General features: G+C 36.7%; 1 protein-coding gene across 6 annotated transcripts in view; it reads left to right on the forward strand.

The window, feature by feature from the left end:
* SLC16A7 (solute carrier family 16 member 7) overlaps positions 1-21,351 on the forward strand; it is a 175,189-nt gene that overhangs the window by 19,949 nt on the left and 133,889 nt on the right. The gene's annotated exons all lie outside the window — the stretch shown is intronic.

Below are 21,351 nucleotides of genomic sequence, written 5' to 3' on the forward strand. Positions count from 1 at the left end.
CTAAGCAACATAAAGACACTTGTGCCGCTGACATTTGTGTTTTCTGAACACATAAGATGTTGATTTTTCTGTGAACTTTAAAGTGCTGGAGAGTCTAAAAAGATGCGCCTCTTGGAGCCTGCTTGTTGCCTCATCCTGGACCCAGGCCTCGCTCCTGCCTCGTGACTTGACTTTGTTGGATCTTGGCATTGACCCTGGCCAGCATCTAGTGACTGTGCCCTGAAATGCCCTTTGGTTTTACTGGAAGGGGAAACTACAAATAATAGTCGTGGGAACCTAACAGTTGCCAGAAGCCAGACTGACAAAACCATAAGGACCATGCAACAGCATGATGTCTAAAGTAACTGGCTTTTAGCTTTACCACCCTGGGCCTGTAACCTTTAGCTATAAATACATAGAGTAGGGATTTCATTGTACAGCATTTTACTTGTCAGAGAACAGAGTCGGAAGCACTTATTAAAGTATTTACTGAAGGTGGGAAGCACTCTGATAGTACCTAAATAACATCTTTTTATGGGAATTCTCTTGTTTGCTTCTGACCAAACCATTTGATCATTTACTTTGAACAAAACTAAAAAAATTAGATGGCATCAATAATCATTTGTCATGCAATTCAGATATTCTGGGTAGACCACTAAAAGTGTCGAATCTGTATTTATCCTCTATAAGTAAGCTCTTGGTTTTTCCTGAGTTTATTTTAAATTTTGATAGATATTTTAGTTTTTTAATGAAAAAAATTCCAAAGATATTTTTTCATAAATACAAAAAAGAAATATTGTGAGTTGATTTTAAAGTTATCTTATTTGCCTTTTATTGTGTAAAAATTACCGTTATCTTCTTAAGACTCTGCTTGATTCTGTTCTTTAGTTACTTAAGTTGTCTCAAGTCAACTGTTAATAAGGGTAAAAAATAATGTTCAGTAGACTGAGGAAGAGGAACTGGGTCACTTTTATTCTGGAGAAAAGTATAGTCCATAGAAATTAAAGGAATTTCAGCATTTACAGAATAAGCCCATTACATGAGGAGAGCTAAGCTACATGTAATGTATTTCCATATTCCTGTAACGTTCATTATTTAAAAGGTAACTAGAACTCACTTCTATTATTACACTTAATAGCATATTTTCTAGCATCATTACCCAGTTAAAAGTTATATTCTGCCTGGGAATTTACCTAAAATCAGTGAGATTTTGTAGATTTTAATTGTTATGTGTTTTGGCATAAATGTATTCTTTGGAGAGGTGGCTGGCTAACTTTATTAAATAATTAATTTGATTTTTTTTCTACTGCATAGTATTTTGAGTTAATAAGTAGGGTGAATGAAATCAGTTTTTTTTTTTTTTTAGGATTATTAGTAGGCCCTCTTCTCCATAAAGAATGAAATAAAAAATTTAATCTGCGTATGTTCTTGCTCTATTCTACAAGTCTTTAGTCATGTGAATGTATCACCTAAATTAGTGCACATTCATAAGATTTATAAAATGGTTTATTCTTATTCAATATATATACACTTCTCATCCACCATTATTAATGTACTCATAAAATGCTACTTGGCTTTGGACAGGCACTAGCCTCCAAACTACAGTCTGTTCAGGGAATGCCTAAATTCAGAATTTTCCAAACTTATTTAATTACAGATGCCATTTTTGAACAGAATTTCAAAGCGTTGGAATTTAATGGAACACCACTGAGAAAATATTGCCTTGAGGAAAAGACCTATGTGTTTAAACAAAATAGAATTTTGAAAGTATTATTCATAAAGTCATGCCTGTGCCTGAAGAGTAACTGAATTTGGATTTCATTTTCATAGTTCAAACATGTGATATATTCTCAGGTGTTTTACAGTGCATATCAAAGTAGGTAGCCCACTGTCCCTGTTTTCATAATAACACTACCAACATCAAAGTCACATGGGTTGGGCTTCCCTGGTGGTGCAGTGGTTAAGAATCCACCTGCCAATGCAGGGGACACGGGTTCAAGCCCTGGTCCAGGAAGATCCCACATGCCGCGGAACAGCTATGCCCATGCGCCACAACTACTGAGCCTGTGCTCTAGCGCCTGTGAGCCACAACTACTGAAGCCCGCATGCCTAGAGTCCATGCTCCGCAGCAAAGAAACCACCGCAATGAGAAGCTGGTGCACCGCAACGAAGAGAAGCCCCCGCTCTCCGCAACTAGAGAAAGCCTGCACAGCAATGAAGACCCAATGCAGCCAAAAATAAAAATAAATTAATTTTTAAAAAATCATATGGGTTACTAAAATTTTTATATTAATATAACAAAAATAAAAGCAAAATAATGTATGGAATTATTGAGGTGGGGAATTAATTGTTGAAACCCGGGGTCTGGCCTAATCTACTCAAAATAATTTAAATATAACTTCATTATTAGGGAGCTAAATGAACACTTCTCATGTGAGGTCACTATGGTTACTTTGTTTATTATTCATAGAATCACTCTGCCTTCCCAAACCTTGAGGTTTTAATCATTAGAAAAACATTTATTTTACTAACATCTGGTTCCCTTATTTCTATGGATTGCCACATCATACATAGAGGCATTCTAAAATTTTGAACGCCTTTGCTAAAAGCTCTTAAATGAAATATAGCTTTATTTTACTATTGTTAAGTAACTGACCAAATTTTGTGCAATCCTTGAGAGTTTTGTGGGTTTTTTTTTTCTTTTTTTGCTTCACAGGAAGCAAAGACATTTACTGTGTATTGCAGAAATATTATGAAAAAAAATATTGGAACCATTCCCTGACATCTGTAACCCATTTTATCTTTCATTTTACATCTATAGCATTATAGCTTGTGGCCATGTCACTGAGTTGCTTAATTATCAATACCATTTATATGCTCATCTGCTAAATAGACTTCATAGATTTCCTTAAACACACGACTCAGCATCCCTAGATCATTTTTCTCACCATATTCTAAAGCTTTATTCCATATATTACATACTCAAACATTTGTTAAACCACATGGCTAACCAACATAGATTGCTATGTTATTTTATACAATAGATTTTAAAATACAGGTGCTTAGTATGTTTTTGCTAATTGTGTTTCCATGTAAGCTTATTCCATCTTTTCTAGCATGACTGAGATGAATGAAATTAAAAATATTGTTGTACTCAATAATGGGGTTAAAAGATGAATAAAAGTCACCTGCATTCAAGCCCAAGAACAAGGCTTCCTAAATTTTTACTAATGTTTGCCAGTCTATGAAAACAGCATACTGGACTTTCCTTCCACATTTCCTGTACCCTTCAAGGAAGGGTGAAAATAAAGATTATGCAAAAACTAATTCTTTGAAAGTAGAACATTCCCCTCCAAGTCTAAAATGCATGACAGTTAACAGTACTAATTGTTCAGTAATCACACCCTTATTGTGTGTGATCTTCCTTTCTTAATAGTGCCTCTGGTAATAACGTACACATAGATATTAAGGTCGGGAACTTCCAAAGAGAAACGGTTGGCTCTTGACCACTGACACCATCATCCCCATCTTCCTACCCATAACTCACTTTTTCTTGGTTTTGTGGGAGTCACCTATCTACAATGAAATTTTGGTATAATAAGTGATATCTTTGATAGTAGAAATGCTGTTTTACTTGGAAGTTGGCTATGTTTTCTATGTAGAATTTTATGCTGATATAATTTTGTGATTTATATATATTTTTACCTGTTCCTATATATTCCCATTTACAACACCTGGTTATAAAGAAAATTTTCATGGAAATTTTATTTTATAATTTTTTTTTATTTTTCAACTACCCTAAAAACTCTACATGTTAGATGTATCTAAACTGAGCATTTAAAGTCATTGAGTGACTTCTTACTTAAACATGAAGATTTTACCAGATACTTTCTATTGAAGTGGGCATTTAACCTTTACCTAATCTGATTTGTGAGCTAAACCCTTTTCCTTTTCAGATTTCTAGGATTCAAACAAAGGCAAATTTAAATTGCAGACTTGTATCGAAGACTTCCAATTTTACACAGTCTGTGTAAACTGAATCATTTACTCAAAGAAACTTAGAGTTATTTAAGCACATTATTTCACCCCATGTATTAATCCTACTGAATCCATTAAAAGTGATTATCTAGCTTCAGTTGACTGCTTTGCAGGCATATAGTTACTCACCATCTTACAAGCAGCTCATATGTTTCTTAGCCAGCTTTGTTTGTTGGTAAGTTTATTTTAATATTAACCTGAGAGGGAAAGTGCCTGTGAATTTTATTAATCTATGAATTGGAAATGTTCACACCAGAAAGGCAGATCTTTGGCTCCCTGCTGACAGATCCTGAGGGAATCTGCCCCTTTCCACAGCCCTAGTGAGGATAACCATGTGTACATCACATGACGTGGGCTGAGTAAATCAGAAATGATGGGCACTGGAGTTGTGAGAAATCAGTAACTCTGATCTAGTGGCTATGTTGGCACGTATGCAAATAGAGGAAGCTACCAGGCAGAGAGAAGACAGAGCATATGCTCAAAAGAAGCAGTTACAATTACGTTATCATAATGACGTTCGTTTATTGAGTGCGTACTGTCTCAGGCACTGTCCTAAGCCTTTTACATGCGTTATCTTGTTTAATCCTATAAGAAAAGTACTGTTACTACTTTTTTACAAAAAAAGGAACCAAGGCACTGAGACATTCAGTGACTCACCACAGTTCACAAAGTTAGTAAATAATAGAGATAATGTTTGAGACTAGACACTCTAACCTCAGATTCCACATTTTATCACTTAGATTATACTCAGCATCTGAACCCGTTCAGGGCCCTAAAGAGACAGAGGAGGCAGCTGCCTAACAACTCTACAGTTGAGTTCTGTGTTGATATTGTTTGTTTTTTTTTCCTCCCCTTTTCCTTAAGCTACACTGAGTGAATTTTGATTCCTTGCCGCCATAGATCCCTGCGCATGAAATGGATTGGATTATTCATGTTATTCTAGGTTTTGCCCGCATAAAGAACTCTGAGTGTTATAGATTCATTGCTGGGATTCTAGATGCAAAGCAGAACACATCAATTTGGAAATTATTTACTGCTTCATATAAAAACCCTTTTTTTCTGAAAAGGTCCAAGTAACTACTGAATTTATAATGAGGGGTGTTTATGAAAAATTTGCGCATGAAAGCAGCACAATGTGGTCTGCATTGGAATTAATATTAAGGACGCAGACATCAACCAAGTGGTCTTACCTATGGATTGAGAACAGTTTTCGCTATGTGGTGCTCAAGAAGTTATAACATTTCTCTTGGCTTTTTCATTAGTCAGGAACGTTGATGACCAAGGCCCTTCTAATCACTTCCTGTTCTCTGTTTTGCAAAAATATCTGTAATTTTACCACTATAAAAACAATATTGAATTAGACATGTGTGTCCTCTTTGGAAGGCACAGAAAACAGGAAATTGGCAAGAGAAAATGAATCAGAGCACGTGTAGCAGAGGAGAAAGTAGGAGGCAAACATTTGTGAGGAAGAGAAATCAAGTGTACAATAAGAATACATCTCAGAAGGGAATCACGTTGGATTATTGATCAGAACATAAAATTATGTACAAAAGTCCACCCCCTCCAAACTGGGAGAAATATTTATAATATTTTGTTGTTAGTCATAATATTACTTTAAAAAAATTACCCTTCACACCAATGTCTGAGTTTATGGCCTTTCGTTGGCTTTCCTTAGCTATGCAGGTGGCCCACTGATTGTATTTACAAACCCAGCCCAAACATATTCTGGTTTTGCAGGCCAATCTGAATAGAGGCAGAATATGTAATTAGTCTCTGCCCAGGATTCTAGGAAGTGGTGAGGCTAAGCTGGAATGGGGTGCTCCATTACTGACAATTGTATCCTCTAATATTTAATATGATTTGAATGTCCCATTCTCTTGTAGATGTCTAACACTATTCACCGTGTACCAGAATTGCCAACCTACTAATTGTTTTCCTCTCAGTCTTAGATTACAAAGACCTTGAGAGGTGAAATCACATCATAGTTTCTTGAGATCCACATACAGAGTGCTCCCCATTGTTTATTTCTTTCTGACAGACTGAGTCAACTTCTAGAATCATTGGCCCTTACACTTGTCTGAGTGTGAGCAAACTATCACATGTTACTGTTTGGTATTTTGTGGTACTAATTGATAGCTAGTTTAAACTTTTTTTGTTTAGTTGTTTAGTATTGTTATTGTTTTACCATATGCCAGAATAAAAGGTCAACATTCCTTTAAATGCTTCTCTTACAATTTGGTTAAAACTAAGACAGTGCAAATTAGACCGTTTGGGTATGTGGTGTGAGTGCAGTTTTGTTTCAGTGTTTAAGGTACATAAACATCAGTTTTACAAATTTGTTTTATTAAAACATGAAAACTTTTTTCTATATAGAAGCTAAGAAAGTATGATTTTTTTTTTTTATCCTGTCCATTTGGGGGAGGGTAAGGAAGTGGATGGTGCATAGAGAAATACCTATTCATGTTAATTCAGGGATGAAAATTTATCTTTGCTTTGAGGAAATTGCATTTGAGTTATATTTTCAGTATTTCCTCATATGTTTGTAACTTTATTCCCTTTACCATTCCATCCTCCAATCACACACGTCTTTGTGTGCTCTGACTCTTCTGATTGAAGTAAATGTGAAATTAATGCCTTAGTCACCACATTCTACACTCAGAGTGAGAAGGTGGTATAAATGTACTATGTGCCTCGCATGTATGTGTGCTCAAATAAGGTAAAGATAAATTGTTAAGTAAGCTAGAGAACTATCTTTTAATTAAGGATAAGCTAACATTAGAAGTATCTATTTAATTACATGTTCAAACATGATGATCAACCTACTTATATGTTGCTGGGATGCTGTCCAAACCAGTATAATCTTCCTTCCAGGCTGAAAAGTATGTTGTTGTTGCCCTCTTACTCTTGGTGATTTAAAGTAGAACACAGAAATTTGTCAAACATTTCAATCTAACCTACTCCATATATTGATAAGATAAATCAGGCTATAATTATTTTTTTGGTCATCAAAGAGAATGAAGTACCTAAGTCTTTTATCCATTTTTCTATGTGATTATCTTTTTGTTGCTTAGAGTCTTTATATATCCCATGTATTCTCTCTCTCTCTCTCTCTCTCTCTCTCTCTCTATATATATATATATTACAGATACATGCCTTCAAATTAAGGCTTTCGTTTTCATTTTCTGTAGTGTCTTTTGACAAATGGTTCTGAATTTTAATAGCTGAATTTATCAGTTATTTTCATCCTTTTTTGCTTGTTTGTTTAATTTATTACTCCTTGCTTAATACATCCCTTCCTGACCCCAAGGTCATAATGATACTATTGTAAATGTCCCTCAGTACTGTCCAATAGACCTTTCAGCACTGATGGAAATATTTTATACCTGGCACTGCCCAGTATGGTAGCCACTAACCACATGTTACTTTTGAGTACTTGAAATGTGAACAATGTGACTGAGGAGCTAAATTTTAAAATTTAATTTCAATTACTTTACGTATAAATTTAAATAGCCCCATGTGGCTATTGACTATTGTATTGGCTAGATGAGCTGTGGCTTTGTTTTATCATGAAGGGTGATTCACCTTATGTTCATTTTTCTGCAGGGTGTGAGGGGAAAACCTAGGGTCATATTTTCCCATATGGATGACCAGTTGGCCTAGAACAACAGTTTTTTCCTACTAACTGATAATACCAGTTTTGAAATAAAAATAAATTATGTGTGTGTGTGTGTGTGTGTGTGTGTGTGTGTGTGTTTCCTGGCTTTCTGTTGTGTTCCTTGATGAATTCATCTACCCTGTTACCGGTGCCTCTCACTGTCAGGCACCAAAGCTTTATAATAAGCCTTGATATTTAGTCATGCTCATCCCAGTCCTTTGGTTCTATTTCAGAAATGACTTTGCCATTCTAGGCCTTTGATCTTTCAATACATTTTATTTTATTTTATTTATTTATTTTTTTGCTGCACGCGGGCCTCTCACTGTTGTGGCCTCTCGCGTTGCGGAGCACAGGCTCCGGACGCGCAGGCTCAGCGGCCATGGCTCACGGGCCCAGCCGCTCTGCGGCCTGTGGGATCTTCCCGGACCAGGGCATGAACCCGTGTCCCCTGCATCGGCAGGCGGACTCTCAACCACTGCGCCACCAGGGAAGCCCTCAGTACATTTTAGACTCAGGTTTTCAAGTAAAAAAAAAAATGGCATTTTTCATTGCATTTGAATCAATACATCTACTTGGCATTTTTATGATGTTGAAACTTTCAATTCATGAGCGTGATTTATCTCTATTCATTCAGGTCTTCTTTCACGGGCTCCATTTGTTTTTAATCTATAAAGGATTTGGTATATTTTGTTATATTTTAAAGGAAGAACTCTATGTTGAAGATACTATGTCTGTTGTCTTTTTAAAACCACATATTCTAATCTCTCAAACGGGTAACATTAAGTATGATGTTACAGATTTTTGTTTAGTTTTTTGTTGTTTTTATAGATAGCAGATTGAGGAATTTTTCTTCGATATTTAGTTTGGTAGAATTTTGAGATGATTTTAAAATTTTTCCTTTATTGTGGTGAATTACAGTAATTGGTTTTAAAATATTTACTTATTATTTGTATTTTGGCCCTCCGGTATTCAGAATTGAATTAAAGACTAATCATAATCTGTAGGTTGTGACATGCTCTCATCATTCATAGCTGTGTTTAATTATTTGTTAACATAATGAAAATTAGTGAACCCACCAACCAATTCAAGAATTAGAATATTAACAAAAATGTAAACTTACCTATGTGCATCTCCCTGGTCTCATTCTTTGATCCTTATCTACCCATCCCCCCACCCCTTCCCAGAGCTAACCACTATTGGAAATTTTGTATTTATTATTCATTTGCTTTCCTTTTCTTTTGTTCGGTTTTAGTAAGTTATATTTGGGCAAAAGTCTTTTTTTTTTTTAATGTTTAGTTCTTGTACAATTATTCGTGGTCTCATACTGTTTAATTATATTTTAATCCTTTTCTGTTTAAAGCATGCTCAATTTATATTTTCTGGTTGATAATTTTGCTATCTAATGTATTTGTGGACCAGATTCTACTATCTGTAGTTTCTCCTGGTTCTTGCTTAATAATGCCTTTCAAATGAGTATTACTTGGATCTCCATCATGCAAGAATTATTTGAAGCTTGGACTAAGCTGGATTTCTAGTTGAGAGAATTTGTGTTTCCTTTTTCCAGGGCCTGGGATATTACCCGATACTCTGAACTGTTTTTAGATGTTTGAACCACCTTGACAGTACGAAATTGGAGGGCAAAGTCACGTGAGGGATTACTGTTGGTTATGAATCCTCAGGTGATATTTTTTGTTCCCTGTCACCAGTGCCAAATTTAGAGGCAGACTGGTTTCTTTGCAGTTGCCAGCGGTGTGTAGTGTGTGTGTCTGTGTGTGTGTGTCTGTGTGTGTGTAGCATTGCAAACTTGCAAACTTATTTCTGGTACAATGACGGTACAGTTTTATTGGGTCACAGGAGGGAGTATCACCTTTTAGACTTTCCATCTCTGGCTGACCTTGGGCCTTGTGATCTGTTGCAGCTCTTTGGGCTGTGAAACCCCATGTCCAAGTCTACTTCGTTGATCAAATGTCCCAAGAGGAAACCTGAATAAAGTACTCTTCTTAACCACTTGGTTTCCACTTTCAGTTAGTTTCGTTTTCTGGATGTTTCTTACTTTCTTCTAGTTTTCCTGTTTTATGTACAATTTTTTAGTTGCTTTCAGTGGAGGGATTTTTATACTATAAAGGACAGAGACTTGCACAAATTAACTCAAGTTGGAAACACAGGGGATTTTCTTCGAGCCTAATTTCAGGAAGTATAGTTAGATCTGGCTGGAAGAGTAATGCAGCCCTGACCTTCCCCCATGGCCTACCGATTTTCCTTTCTCTTGCAGTGCTAAATGACCTCACACTTCTAGTGTCCAACACCATCCAACTGACTCAGTCTCTCCATGCATCACCTCAAATTCTTGAGATAGAAGATAAAATTGTCTTTGCCTCATCTATAGATGGTAGTATGGTGGTATACTATCTAAGGACAGCATGCCACAATGGTTAGAGCTTGGGTTCTGCAGCTAGACTGGCTGGATCTGAAGCTCACCTCCAAATCTTGCTAGCCTTGTAATCTTGGGAAACTTTCTGTGACTCAATTTCTTCATCTGTAAATGGGGATGATAATAATATTCACTACCTCACAGTTGTAATGAGGGTTAAATGAGTGACTGCATGTGAAGAGTAAAAAGCAAGAGCCTTGGATATAGTGGCTACTCAATAAGTATTAGTTATTTCTTTCTCCTTCTCACTCGATGTAAGCCCTGGTCTAATTGGCTATGGCCTGGGGTTAGGATCATGTGGTACCTAGGTATGTTCTACCTAGCAGGTCTACCTAGGTATGTTCCTTTATCATCATTGAGAAGCAGACTGAAAGAAAGGAAGGCAGTAGCAAATGTGCCTAATATAGATTGGTGAAATAGAAACAAAACAATTTGTCAGTTTGGAAAAAACATTTTTTAATATAATTTGCTTTATATAAAAAATATACTTCAATGGTAGAATTGTTACCTAAAGAGACAGTTTGTTTTTTAATTGGTGTATAGTTGTTTTACAGTGTTGTGTTAGTTTCTGCTGTACAGCAAAGTGAATCAGCTCTATGTATACATATATCCCCTCTTTTTTGGATTTCCTTCCCATTTAGATCACCACAGAGCACTGAGTAGAGTTCCCTGTGCTCTACAGTAGGTTCTCATTAGTTATCTATTTTATACATAGTAGTTGTATATATGTCAATCCCAATCTCCCAATTCATCCCACCCCCCCCTTCTCCCCTTGGTGTCTGTCCGTTTGTTTTCTACGTCTGTGTCTTTATTTCTGCGTTGCAGATAGGTTCATCTGTACAATCTTTCTAGATTCCACATATATGCATTAATATACGATATTTGTTTTTCTCTTTCTGACTTACCTTACTCTGTATGACAGTCTCTAGTCATGTATACAATGGAATATTACTCAGCCATTAAAAGGAAAGAAATTGGGGCATTTGTAGAGGGACAGATGTTTTTAAAAAATTACATTGACTGAGCTATATTATGTAACATTTTACACCTGAAAATTTTCCTGTTGCAATGAATCATATACTTATTGACAGTCTGTTGTGTATGAAACACTGTATTATATGGGAGGAGCAAAAAGGAGGTAAAAGCAGAATATGTTAGTAGGTGTAATTACAGATAATAGGAGTAGAATCATGAGCATTTTACAGAAGAAAGTGTCATTCGTTGCCTAAATATTTCTAGGAAAGCCTTAAACATTTCAAGGACTCATTTTCTCTGTCCTTTTAAGTTCCTCAGGTTTTTTTGTTTTTTGGCTTTTTTTTTTATTGCTTTGTTTGTTTCTTAAGAGAAGAGCATGTAACATAAAAGTGAAGGTCTGGACTCAACCTAATTCCCTACAAATTAGTACATGCAGTTGTGTTCTGGGTTATTTCCAGGCCCTTGGTAACTTAAAAATGAATAAATAAAACTAACCATGATTTCATTTGTACAGTGTTTTACGATCAACCCAGTGTTTTCATTGATTCATCTCGTTAATTCAGTGAGGTGGATCAACGCGATAATTCTCTCCATTTTACGGATGAATACAACTGAGGGACTTTAAGTGACTCACAGTCACATAACAGATACGCAGGAGAAAGAGCCTGACTCAAACATAGGAGTTCCTGCTGCTTGCCAGCAACCAGTTCTGTCACAGAAATGAATATACTGCTGTCAGTGTATTAGAGGATGCTCCTGAGCTCAGAATGTTGCCTCTGGATTCAGGCTCACAGCTGATGACAACTTGTTCAGATTGAAAAACAGGGAAAGCAAGTCTGGTAAAAGCAAAAGGGATATAAATTGGAACAAGGACAGTTTTAACTCCTTTGACACTGAGTAAAACATGTTTAAACTTTCCATCTGAATATATGTTATATGGGAGCTCAGTGTGTACCAACAAGAGACTTTGTTCTTATAACATTTATAAATGTTATTTAATATTGGTTTCTTCTAGTCTCAAGAACATGGAGAGAAGTACTTGACCTTTAAATGCAGAGGGTATAAATTAATTCGTGTTATTACTTCAGCTGAGTTATCTTGTAAATAAAACTTTTCCCTCATTAGAAAGGAAGCTAATCTTGCAATTCCCCATAGGTCTCATATCACTTACACCATGCTGTGCTTCATACATTGACCTGGAACCCAAGAGAATTTATGCACAGTTCGTGATTTAAACCAGAAGTAATTTCCTGTGGCATTATGTCACAACATCAACCATGGAAACAAAATCCATTCTTTTTTTGTTTCATTAGAAAAATTTAAATAAATTCCTTCAGAAGTTCATAAAATTTGATAGGCCACTGTTTAGAGTTCTTGCACTGTGTAAAGTGCAAATCCATTTCTTATGTAAACCGTGTTATCATGCAGTTATCTATATATGTGAGTGTATGTGCCAATCTTTTGATTTTTATTTATTTATCTTAGTGTCTGATGTTTGTCATTAATTTTTCTAGAGAGAAACTGTAGCTTCCTGAGGAAAAACTTCTTACCTTGAAGTAATGAAATATTTTTGCTCACAAAGCTTCAGAGAAAGTAAGGTTAAATATGGGGACTTTCTCTGGATAAATTTGTCATCTTTACTCAGTCCCTGCTCTTTTTTTACATTTTTGTGCATTTAGGCAGTCTTCCTCCCCGCCTTGGTCTTTTCCCCAGACTTTGCTTTTTCTATCACCTAACACTGTTTATTTCCAAAACCTCTGCTCTTGACTTGCTCATAATTTCAGTGACATGTCTGTCTTCAGAGTTTCAGCTCCACCCTCTAAGCTGGTGGTTTCTGAGTCTACAGCCCTTACCCTGACTGATCTCTTGCTGCAGTCCTGCATGGCCATTGCCTGTATGATGTTCTTCCATTCATGCTGTGCCAGTATTGCAAATCCATTAATATCCACCCAGTCTTCCACATTGGGAACACAAGGTCGTTCTTGACATTTCTTACCATCTAGTAAAACCACATTTTCATCAAACCCTTAAGACTCAAGCTATAACCTTGAATCCAACATTTCTTCCCATTCTTGTGGCCACTGCTTTAGTCGGTATCTTTACCATCTTCTACCTGAACTACTCCACAGTTCTTCCCTGCACTTTGTAATTCTCCCCATTGCCCTCAAAGCAATTTTACTGAAAAGCAAATCTAATCATATCTTCCTCATGCTTAAAAACCTATATAGACCTCCCTTTACTGTTGTGATCTGTAGCCTTCCTTTTGCTGTCAAGCACCATCGTATGTTTTCAGTCTCGATTCCTGCCCTTTCTGATCAGGCATCCAATGATTCAGGGCCATTGTTTGCTACATCAGGAATCATACCTTTGAACATTCTGCTCTTTATATCTGAAATGACTTCTTCTCTAACTGAATGTCTTTCATGACTCTGTTCAATTCTCATTTCCTCTATGAAATCATGCCAGAGTCCCATAGGAAACATTTATTGCTTTCATAGGAACTTAATCTACCCCGCTGTAGCTTGTATCACATTTGACTATAATTATATGCTTATATGTCTATTTCCTCCACTATGTAGTGAGGAAAAAAACACATCATTTCTTTGTGTGTGTGTGTGTGTGTGTGTGTGTATTTTAACCCAGCACCTAGCTTAGGGCCTACCATATGGGATGTCCTCAGTAAATAATAACTGAATAAATAAATGAATCAATTAATTAATGTCCCACCCAGCACTCAGATTAAATTTTCCCATACTTAGGTTAGAGATATAAATAACTTTTAAAGACTACATTGATTCTCAAAAGACTCTTCTCTATCTTCATTTATATAACAATTTGTTTGTTAGTTGGCCTACTTACCTATTTATCTGTCTTAGCTCAGGCTTTTATAATAAAATACCATAAACTGGTGGCTTAAACAACACACAATTATTTCTCACAAATCTGGAAGCTGGGAAGTCCAAGATCAAGGTGCTGGCTAATTTGATTTCTGGCAAGAGCCCTGTTCCTGGCTTGCAGATGGCCATTGTCTTGCTGTGGCCTCCTATGATGCATGCACACGTGTGACTGAGATTGGGACCGGGAACAGGAAAGGGAGAGGGAACAGATAGATATGGTTTTCTGGTCTCTTCTTACAGGGACACTAATCCCATCCTGAGGACCACCCCACCCAGGACCTCATCTAACCCTAATTGCTTCCCAGTGGTTCTACCTCCCAATATCCTCACACTGGGAATTTGGGGGGAACAGAGACATTCACTCCATAACATTTTTCATCTAACTGTATCTATCTGTCTCCATTTCAGCATTATACAGTGATAGAACAATACTTGGAGAACTCAGATTTCTCAAATTATAATCAGATTTTCTATCCAGAAGCTATATGTCTAACTATTAAAATGATATGCTCTAGCACAGGGAGATCAGCTCGGTGCTTTGTGACCACCTGGAGGGGTGGGATAGGGAGGGTGGGAGGGAGGGAGACGCAAGAGGGAAGAGATATGGGAACATATGTATAACTGATTCACTTTGTTATGAAGCAGAAACTAACACACCATTGTAAAGCAATTATATTCCAATAAAGAAGTAAAAATAAAAACAAAAAAACCCACAAAATACAAGTACATATATAATATATGCATATGTGATTATATAAATATCATATAAAATCTATAAAGATGTGTAAAAAAAAATAAAATGACATGCTCTTCTCATACTTGTTTAAAATATTATATTATGACCAGTGTACCTATTACATATTAAACTACAAAAATTATCTACTCATAAGTAATAAAATGAAAGGAAATAAATTCATTTTTATGTGCAACTTTAAAATGAAAGTAATAGATGGTATTTATAAGTTGTTGCTATAAAAACCTTCTGCTACAAAGCATTTAAGAATGTGTGCCTGTGTAGAATTTCTTCAACTTCAAATTTTATTGTCATTTCCCAAATATGCTTATATGCCTTTCTGCATCCAAACTTTTGATCTCTGAATTTAGTATATTTTCTTTTGCAGTCTGTATCTATTAATATTTAGCCTGTCCTTCAAGGGCAGTTCAAATTCCACCCTTTTCAATACTGCCTATCCTGATGACCCCAGCTAGAATAATCTGTTTTCCCTTTTGAATTTTCATAGCATTCCCTGATTGAATAATGTTTTTGGAACTCATATATTATCTTACTTTTCAACTTTTTATGCATTGCATGTAAACTTTCTGAAGAAAAACACGTTTACACCTTTCTATGCTATGCAGTAGTCACTAAAGTATCTCACACCGTAGGCCCAGATCATCAGTTGTTGAAACAAGGAACAAAGGAGTGAGAACTGGATTAACTTTGTGGGAATTGTGATACCTCATGGCTCTCCCATCCTTCTCTCTCTTTTTTTTTTTTTTTTTTTTTTTTTTTAGTGGTACGCGGGCCTCTCACTGTTGTGGCCTCTCCCGTTGCGGAGCACAGGCTCCGGATGCGCAGGCTCAGCGGCCATGGCTCACGGGCCCAGCCGCTTCGCGGCATGTGGGATCTTCCCGGACTGGGGCACGAAGCCGTGTCCCCTGCATCGGCAGGCGGGCTCTCAACCACTGGGTCACCAGGGAAGCCCCCATCCTTCTCTTTGTATACACCACTGATACTCCAGCAGAAGGATGGCTCCCTGTTGCGGTCTATTTCCTTGATGGGGTGCACTTCCTCTTTGGGAAGCTCCTAGTCCTTGCTTTACCTTGAACGTTATTATGCTTAACATCAAGTGGCATATATTGGTTCACTAGTGGAACACTCAAAATATGAGATTTTCTGCCTTTCATAGGTTAAAATGTAATACAGAACATTCTTCAGATAGCAGTATTTTGACATAGTTGGAAGATAATACTTACGAAGCACTGTTTACCAGTGTCATGAAAATTGGCACCTTGCTAAACATCTTTGGAGCTGTTTCCTTATCTGTAAAAGGCAGGTGGTGAAACCTCTCTTAGCAGGGTTGTTGCAGCTGTTGAATGAAACACACATGGAGGTTACTTGGCTTTTACTGGGTGCTCCAAATAAGTCAGCTCCTTTCTCCCAACTAATGGCTATGGACTAAACAGTGAAAATGATTCTTACTTAGCATAGAATCAGCTAGCACTATGAGAAAACTTAACATAGTGGTTTTGTTACCTCGAGTTTTGAAAGTTATGTTCATGGAATATACATGCATTTAATCTTCAATGATTTTTTCACGGTAACTGTTTCGTAATAAACTTGTAAGATTAGAATTGTGTCTTTCCAGGTGCTAGTTAAACATTAAGCTAATTCTCTGATAAGAGGATTAAATGATTAAAATCAGTGGTTTTTTGGTATCCATTAGGGAAAGCCTTCAATTTCCTTTTTGTCAAATCACATATTTAGAAACTAAATATGTAAGATATTTGTTTCGAGGACAAATAGCTGGGAAATTTGATTGTATATGTATTGTATTCTTTTTCAATAGAAGATATTTATAGCTATGTATTAATTACTTAGGTAGTCAGTTTATTTTTGGTTAAAATTCAAAATTAGAAATTTTGAATTCAGACTAGTTTTAAGGTTGAGGGTGAGGTAGAGGGTGATGGAAATGTGTTTTCATGCTGCATCAGTTTGGCTTCCTGAAGAGTTTGACATACTACAAGGCTATTTCTTCACCTTTTATTAGGAATTGGATTTATTTTCTTCCTGGGTTTAGGCTCATAGCTCAGGCAAAGACATAAGCTCTTCTGCTGCTAGAACAGGTCTTTGGGAAGAAAATACATTCCATTCTGTGCTTTTGTTTATAGCAAAATGTCAAGTCAGTTACCTACTGAACACAAACCTCAAGAATTCTGGGATCTCAAACTTGAAATAGATGGACACATCTGCCAGGAGAAGAAAATTGGTACTGGATTCGACAAGGCCTAGTAACACAGTGTTATATTTAGATTCAGATAGCCAACAGGAAATATTATGGTTCATGCTATTATGTGTTACTGTATATAACTGCCTCGTTGATCCAGTTAAAACATATATTGAGTTCTCTACATGTTCAAAGCACTGTTCTACATAGAGGTTCTCGGGAAAGTAAATATAAAGCAAACCTGATTCATGACTGTAGGGAGGTTAAGTCAGTGTGTGTGTATTTGTGTGCATGTTCATATGTGTGGGTGGGGCAGGGTAGGTCAGGGATAGGGAGAATTAAAAAGGCAAATAAATGACTATAGTGTAATATAAGATACAGAGAAAGATACACAAGAGAGAGAAACAGATCTGAGAAGGGAGGAGTCACATTTTGTTGGGAAGGTACCCTTGCATCTGCCCCTTAGAGGTAAATAGGGTGAGTGAGAGATGCACCAGCAGAGGGAAGGCTGGGGCCTAATTACAAAGGCCAGGAAGGAAACGGTCAAGTTAATTGAACTTCATTGTAGGCTATGTGGATGGGAGTCAAATGGACTAAAGCTACCTGGTAGAATTTGGTATTATTTCACTATTAGAGACGTTAGATTTAACAGAGTGTGATTTAAAATTTGTAACTTAAAGTGGAAAAGGGAGGGAATCATGTTTCCAACCCTGATCTTCTTTAGATTCTTTAAACCAGTCTGGGTTTCTCAGCCTCAGTATTATTGATATCTTGGATTGGATAATTCCTTTTATAAGGATGTTTAGAGGCAACCCTGCCCTCAACCCAGGACTGGGACTAGAGGGAGGCAAGGGAGGAAGGTAAGCCATAGTTTTAAGGAGGCACTCACTCCCAGGGCCCTATGAGCTTTAATCTTGTGTCTGGGTGACCCTAAGGGTGAGTGAGTGCCTCCTTAAATTTTGAGCCCCAGGCACCTCCCATGCCTGCCACAGTCCTGGCACTGCCTCCATCCACCAGAAGCCAGTAGCACCCTCCCAGTTGTGACAGCCAAATAAATCTCCAAAAACCTTCCAGGTTAAGAAACACTGCAGTCTAACTGGAATAACTCAGCAGATTTCTTTTTCATTTGTAAAATGCCAAGAGGAGCAGCCAGCAGTGTGATGGAATTCAACTGAAAGGTAGCAACTAAATACAGGTACAATTTGGGCTGAGACACACTTGGGGAGTAAGATTTGAAGAGAGAGCTGTGGAAAGAAGCTGCTGTGATTAATGGGCTGATAGGCATTGGCATTAGGAAGAGACAAGGGTTTGTATGAAAGTTACCTGAAGGTGAAGGATCCATTCTGCTGTTAATAATATACCTGACTTCTAGGCCTTGGCTGCACTGAAGAATAATAATTCTGCTGTCAATCTTGGGGTCGATATAACAAGACTTCCAAGTATGTTTTCCTGGTGCTCATACAAATGCTCAAAAAAGTCTACAGCATGCTTGTACTTTATTTTCTTTTTACAGAATTAGGCTGTCTTCTTGGTTAATACGTCATTGTGCTTATATTTGCTGTTATCAATTCTACTCTATTCTGTTTTCTTGGGCTCTGGGGAAGCTGTGGCACTTGGTATTGTGCAGTTTGTGCAGTGTGGTTGCCAAGATTACAGATACATCAGACCCTAGTGGACTGCTAACCGTATCAGTTACTATGAGATCACAAAGACACGTAACATTGTGTGTATTTTCATGGTAGGGGTTAAATACAAGTGATATGGTTAATTAATGTTTAGCAATAGAGTTTAAAGCCTGAAATTCCAGGTGTCTCACATTCAATAATGTGTCAACAGCACATAGCTCCATATATTTTTGTGGCACTTAACCACAAAAGTTGGTATGTGATAATAATAACAACAGTTGAGTTTTATAGCTCACTAACATCTACCAGGCAGTGTCCTATGTGTTTTATTTGCATTTATTGTTCCAGTAACCTTTGGTGGTGGCTAATATTATTATCTCCATTTTATGGATATGGAAACTAAACTTAACCAGTTTCATTAACATGCCCACAGTCATACGGTTAGGATCACTTGATTCCAGATCTGCCAGCTCCTGAGTACATGTTCTTAAATATTGCTTCAGGGCTACCTGTAAATGACCTTGTAGGTTGTGCAGGGCACAACTCCAGGTGTCTGCCTACACATTGTACACATTGTGAGTGCTCCAAGACTGTCCTGGTAGGTGCACACACAAAGAAGTGAATTCTAATGCTTTTAAGTGTTATTTATTTTTACATTTTTATTGCATGGTATACAGTGAGTGATGGGAACCTGGGCAGGGATTTCTTTCCCTCCCTCCCTCCTTCCTTTCTCCCTTCCCCCCTCCCCCCCTTCCCCCCTTCCTTCCTTCCTCCCTCCCTCCCTCCCTCCCTCCCTCCTTTCTTTCCAGCAAGGACATGCCTGGATGTAAATTCCATTGAGGAAAGGATGGAATTCAACTAAAAGGTTGTTTCTTGCCTATTGTTATTTCCCATATTCTAGTGCAGCTAATGCTCTTAGGAGAATGAAACTACCCCTTTAGAAGTCCTCCTTCAGGTAGTGTTAGTGAAAATCGTATAATGCCACCCATTCTTTTTCTGAGGCCTGAGGCCAGAATATTCTCTCACTATTATTTATTATTGTCATGGAGCCATTAGCTTTTGCCATTAGAAGCTATACTTATACTAAAGGTGTTAACAGCTGGATGTATGTGCTCCAAATTCTCATTACATGCTGCTGACCTCTCCCTATAAATCTCAGCTTGGAGATATCAGCTTTCTACTTGTTGGCTCTAATTGGAAAGTTCTCTGCTATATCCAGGTACAGAATGTACTATCAGAGCTTGAATTTCTGCCCCTTATTAACATTGCCTTTGTGACTTATTTCCTCAATTCTCTTTCCATTGGCAATCCGGCTGAAACAAATTCCTCAGTTTTATATACAAAGTGAGCTTGTGGTAGAACACATTACAAATCATGCAATGCAATAAAAGAGAGCACAGTCTAATACTTTTACCATTAGAGAATATTAAAATGTCCTTTACTAATTAATTACTTGCACACCATTTTTCCACTTAATAATTTAGAAATAAATTCATGCATTTTTCATCAGTTTGAAACTCATTTTACAGTTAAAAATCCAGCTGTCAAGTATGCAATAGGAAATTTCATGAAGAGTTTGTGAGGAGTTGCGTTATAATTTCCTGAAACCTACCTACACTTCAAATGGTTTCTAGTTTTATGGATATGGAAACTAAAGACTCTTGTGTAATCCAGAGGTGGCAAAGGGAACGTTTGTGACTTGATTCATCTGTCCATCAGGAAAAGTATTTCCCTGAGAGAATCCTTTAGATTTCCCATATATTTAAGCTGGTGAATTTTCCGATGGTGTATCATTATATCCTTTTTTTGAAGTAGGAAGCCTATATACCATACTTAAAAACTCTTAAACACTCAAACATTTCTGTTCTAGGTTCTTTACAACATATGTTAATAATGACATACTAGAAATCAGTGTTACTCAGAAAGATTCATCTTAAGTGCATACTTAGAAGTATTTTTGTCTTCAGTAGATATTTAAATATTTAAACAGTTACTTCTCAAATTTCATTCAAAAAGCACTTACTTTGAAATAATTGTGTAGGGTATGCTGAATGTGAGTTCTGTTCTCCTTAGGTTTTAATTTATTTTTTCTATTAAAAATTGATTAAACAGTTTTCAGATAAATGAAGCTCAAGCTTCATGAGGCCATGAGGTAAAATGATCAAAACTGTATAATTTCTAAATTAAGATCTATGTAGAATTATGATATTTCCAAGAAATTAAACACAAACACTTCCTTTTTCCTCAAATTAACTTATTTTCCCTAGCATTAATATCAAGAAAATAGGACAAATTTTAACTTAGAAAAATCTTCATTATTGAAGTTTGAGGTTAAATAATCATCCTCTTTTTGGAAGAGGATGGAACAAAATTTTTCCAGGCCTTTTCTGATTTAGTTATTCTACAGAACATTTAGACTATGTGCTTCTCTTATATTTGGTGACAAAATAGGAATTTATTATTGGATGTTGTTACTTTCAGAATTATAGGGGTGCTGGGCAAATTCAGCTGAAGAGACAATAGGTATATTAAAAGATAAACTTCACTCTGTATGACAGACTCTAGGTCCATCCACCTCACTACAAATAACTCAATTTCGTTTCTTTCTATGGCTGAGTAATATTCCATTGTATATATGTGCCACATCTTCTTTATCCATTCATCTGTTGATGGACACTTAGGTTGCTTCCATGTCCTGGCTATTGTAAATAGAGCTGCAATGAACATTTTGGTACATGACTCTTTTTGAATTATGGTTTGCTCAGGGTATATGCCCAGTAGTGGGATTGCTGGGTCGTATGGT

This window comes from Delphinapterus leucas, chromosome 11, assembly GCF_059928025.1.
Source record: "Delphinapterus leucas isolate spDelLeu-1000000601 "Yukka" chromosome 11, BTC_Dleu_Yukka2, whole genome shotgun sequence".
Classification (NCBI taxonomy): Eukaryota; Metazoa; Chordata; class Mammalia; order Artiodactyla; family Monodontidae; genus Delphinapterus; species Delphinapterus leucas.